This window comes from Coregonus lavaretus (assembly GCF_964263955.1).
Source record: "Coregonus lavaretus genome assembly, contig: HAP1_SCAFFOLD_3601, whole genome shotgun sequence".
NCBI lineage: Eukaryota > Metazoa > Chordata > Actinopteri > Salmoniformes > Salmonidae > Coregonus > Coregonus lavaretus.
The window spans coordinates 29983-35101 of NW_028159501.1; the positions used below are offsets into that span (position 1 = coordinate 29983).

General features: G+C 41.8%; 1 pseudogene across 1 annotated transcript; it reads left to right on the forward strand.

Moving 5' to 3' along the window:
- The first annotated feature begins 331 nt into the window (after positions 1-331).
- LOC311122790 (NHL repeat-containing protein 3-like) lies at positions 332-1401 on the forward strand (annotated as a pseudogene). The gene has a single exon. The product of its transcript is annotated as an NHL repeat-containing protein 3-like (transcript).
- Positions 1402-5119: the final 3718 nt, after the last annotated feature.

Here is a 5119-nt window from a genome sequence, read left to right on the forward strand (position 1 = left end):
AAGTGTTGGAAAGAGTCTGGTAAAATAATCTGCGGTATTGTGTAGGCTATAGCAATGTTTTATTAGTTAGCAAGGGTTTGAAGTAGGTGTATCTAGCTTAGGCTGTCCCCAACCCAAAAAAATATTGGTCAGGCCAAGAGTTGTCTGTTCTTTCGACCAATCGATTGGTCGACATTTTTAAACGTGTATTTCTCCATATATTGACACATCCTATGTGTTTTAATCAAATCAACTATATTAGCGTTAGTCGTCTCGTCTGATTCAAAGGTGCTAGGTTGGGTGGAAGCGCCCGAGATATTTGATTATTAACCTTCAAGGTTTCCCCATGAAAATACGAAATCCTTCGTGTTTGATAGTGACGACCATGGGGACACTTTTTCTACTTATGGTGGTATTAAATGGTACAATAAATTCACAGCAATCGGAAACATCTGGCCTAAAACAAGATTACAGACTTCTAGGACAACCACTGTACAAATTGGATATCAACTGGCCCAAATATCCCGAGCTTTTCAGCGGCGAGGTATTTGGAGTGGCTGTCAACCAGTATGCCGGTATGGTATATGTTGCACAGAGAGGTGAGACAGTGCCAAAGGTGCTGGTGTTCACCACAGACGGAGAGTTCCTACAGGCCTGGAACACGAGCACCCTGGAGATGCCCCATGGGATCTTTTTGGCCGACGCCTCCACCAACCCCACCGTGTGGGTCACGGACGTAGGAAACGGCACTCATGGTCACTCCATTAAGCAGTACTCTCCCTCGGGCAAGCTGCTCCAGGTGCTGGGCTCAATGGGGGAAGCCGGCTCTGGGGTCAACCCTCTCCAGTTTGACCAGCCCGCTGAGGTCTTTGTCCACAGCTCTGGGGAGATCTACATAGTGGACAGGGACGGAGGGATGAACAACCGCCTCACCAAACTGTCCAAAGACCGAAGAGGTGCAATGGATGCACAGAGAGAAGGGCCAGGGCCTTGCACAGTTCAACATCCCCCATAGTGTGGCTGTAGATAACTATCAAAGGGTGTGAGTTGCTGACAGAGGAAACAAGCGAATCCAGGTGTTTAATTCTGTGACTGGAGACTGGCTTGGAACATGGGGAAGCTGTTTCAATGAATGAGGACGCACCCTACTCTGTCAGGTTGACACCAGACCAGACATATTTTGTGGTTGTGCAGCTGAACACCAATCAGATCTCCCTGCTGGAGGCTCCACCTGTGGGTGTGATTGGTCAGTGCCAGGTGGTCAGTGTCATCCAATTGGCTGAAGACGTCAAGCCCCACCTAGTGGACCTGGACCTGAAGACGGGGGCTCTGTATGTGGCCGAGATTGGTGCCCAGCAGGCTCAGAAGTTTACCCCATTCAGCCTGGGTACTGGCTTCCTGTAGGATGGTTGATGCACTCTATTATAGGTCGTGTTCCAGGCGGACTACGTTGCAGACACATGCCAGATCTCAGAACACCTGGATTGGTGTTTAACATATCATATGATATAGCAATCTGATGCCTGACTGTTCAGTCGATGACGTGGGCACAGAACCGTTGGCTGATGCAATGCAACATCTGCAATGTAGTTGGCCAGGAACACGACCATAATCATTCGGTAAGAGGTTAACGTGTATATTTAAATAGATTCAAATGAGCCAGGCAAAGCACTTATTGGACAAATCAATGATGCCATTTTCTCCCTATACTGCTCATTTGAATAATTATTTACCCCAGGCTCACTAAGGCATAAAGTCCTGTGTATGTAACGCGCTACGCCAATCAGGAACTCTTAACCAGCTCTGTATTTACTGTTTAGTTCTTCTGGAGGTATAGAAAAGTATTGCATGTCCAACTAACCAATCTCACTGGTCATTTACTTTAGTGGCTTGATGTTAAACCTCATGATACTAACTGTAAGTCGCTCTGGATAAGAGCGTCTACTAAATGACTAAAATGTAAATGTAAATATTCACTGAGCTTGTCTGATGCTTTAAGCACACGGTTTGATTAAATAACTAAGACACACAAATGACTAGAGGGAATCCGACGAGCAATTGATTTGATTGTGCCGGGCCTGGCTCATACAGCGAGTGACTGTGACTAGCACCCGTTGTCTCTCTCTCCTCCCTGCTGCAGCGACTACCACAGAACATCAACAGTGTTTATCGCGCTGTCCGTGTTGCTGAAGCTGCAACATAATTACAGCAATTTCTGACTAAAAAGTTATGTTACCGAAATCCCTCATTTGTTTAGGAAAAACATTCCCTATTCCCTCAACCCTTGTTCTCTTTACGTGACACATGTATGCATCGCATGCACGAGACCAAGACCTATTCGCACGAGACTAGTATTACTAGAGAACGTTGGTTATGTAATTATTACTCCAGAATGTCCGTTATTCCAGAGGACGATTTGGACAGGATTAGTTTTTTCCAAACTGCCCCCTGTAATTCTTTATTTTTTTCCAATAAATTGACAGTTATGACGGAAGCCAGGAGGTTTTTATTCTAGGTGTGAAGGTACAGCATTTCAACATGTCCTGGTGATAGGGCCACACTGACAACTCCAGCTTGGTTCCCAAGTTTCTAAACCAAACCATCTTTCCTATAGTGTCGCCATAATATTTGAATTGAGGAAGTGTGATCATCATTAGGATATTTTAGCGATCCGCAGTAGGTCCTAAATGCCCCCCAGCCTTCAGATGTGAGATAAACAGTGCAATTACACTTGAGATGCATTTTAAGGCTATGGATGGGAAAGTTAACTTATAATTTCCAAACGCTTAGGTCAGTTGTAATGCTGCTTTGCACTCTATTATCAGCAAGGGTTGCATTAAATAGGCTCAATATTTTTTACTGATGCATTTGACAATATTCAATTCATACGCACAAAACATATAAACAAAAGCATTCACTGTGAAAGTTCATAGGCTACATGTAGGCCATTCTTATAGCTTATAGTTTATGCGCAGTTACTGTTTTCTTGCGCAAACCGCGAGCAACACCTGTCAAACTCAGACATTTCTCTCAAAACACAGGGATGTCGATTTGCACGGGACTAGTATTATCAGTAGGTTATTCTCGCTGGAATTGTTACTCTCCTGCCATGTAAAAATTACTGACATGGCAGATTCGGACGGGACTAAAATGACAGATGTGGTGTTTTGTGCTTGTGCACATAATTACATTACCCGACCACCCCCAGTAAAACGAATCCTGTCCCAATATGGCACAATAAGGCCTGACCTATAGCATATCATAAACCCTATTCGCACGGGACTAGTATTACTATAGAACGTAGGTTATGTAATTCTTACCCCAGCATGTCAGTTTTTCCAGTGGAGGATTCGGACGGGATTAGTTTTACCAAACTACCCCTGTAAAAATTGTTTTCCCTAATTAACAATTGACTGTTATGACGGAAGCCTGGAGGCTCTTCTAGGCGTGATGACATTTCAAATGTCCTAATATTGGCCTAATGGTCTTTAAATCGGAGAAAGTCAAAATAATAATGCATATCAATAAGGACCATGAACTGTAACCTATGCAGACATTTAATTACCTGACGTATTTGGCACAATATCGTCCACTTAATCTTTTAAAAGAGAAGTATGGCACTAGGAAAGTTGATATATGACAAAACAGATCATTTATCTGTAGGCTACATGCATTGCACTTTGTTTTAAGCATCAATTTGCTCCCATGTTCTAACCCAAACTGGGTGCAGCACCTGTTAAACTCTGTAATATCCCTCAAAACACACGGATGACGATTCGCATGGGATAGGTATTATCAGAGGACCTTGGAGTTTGCCGAAAAACAGTAGGTTTTTAGTGCTGGGATAATAACTTTCCTGCCAAGTAAAACTTACTGACATGGCAGATTCGGACAGGACTAAATTATGGATGTGGTGATTTGTGCTTGTGCACATAATTACATTACCTGAGCTCCCCCAGTAAATAGCTTAAATCACATCAATAAATTGGTTATAACAAACTCTGAACACCGTAACACATGTGACAGCAAAATGGATGCAGAGGACGTGGCAAATAAACTCGAAACGGGGGAATGTTTACTGGTTGCTCAGGAAGTAAAGGGGACGTCAGATTTGAAGAATAAATGTGACTAGTTGTGGAAAATACTGGAGATCAAGAAAAATAAGGTATGGAGCAAGCGCTGCATGCATATTATGGGTGCCAAACAGGTGCTGTATAGATTACAATATAATTTCTCTGACCGTTTAGAACAATGTAAACAACACTAAATAAAGTATAAGCGTACCAGAGAGTCTGTTGTAACGTTTTTTTTTGCTAAGCCTTTATTACAGCAAAGACTAAAAACAGTCATTTCTGAAATGGAACAAATGAACAAACAAATGAATTAATGAATGAATGAATGAATGATTGATTGATTGATACAGTAGCCTATAGAAATAAGTATTGAAATATAGGCCTAAGTAAGTTACGGTATTAAGACTAAACAGGATGTGCTCTTAGGCCTACAGCTCGATGGTGGTTATACAAGGCTGATATACTAAGCCTACTAATGATGATGACATCACATATTATTATAATGATGATCATAATAATAACAATAAGGAGATGAAGAAAAAGGAGTGATAGTATTATTATAAATATTATTTTTCAGAGAATTTGGAGCAGTGTAAACAACACTAAATACATTATAAATAATACCAGAGAGGCTGTTCTTACGAAGAAAAAAAGTGTAAAGCCTTTATTACAGCAAAGCAAAGATTAAAAACAGCAGAATTTGTGAATGTTTACTTGACATGTCGTTGCGTGAGGCTTGGTGCTCACGGAATCAGTAGGCTATTAAACAAACACTCAAACAGGCAACAGTAGCAGGATCTGTCTTATTTCTGTAGATATATATGGATGATTTATAAAGTCAGGCACATTTAACAGTTAGGCTATTGATCGTAGACCTAATTAAATTGGTTTCCTCTCTCCTTATTTTCTTAGACAATAAGTCAAGGGCTGTTTTCTCATCTCCTCATTCTGCTGCTGCCTCCGCCGCATGGTTCACTTTGCTATTATGCACATAGCAACATGGTCTAGGAAAAGGCTCCAATTCAACAGCGCACTGATGTGTTTCAGAACTGTGGACAGTGACCTCT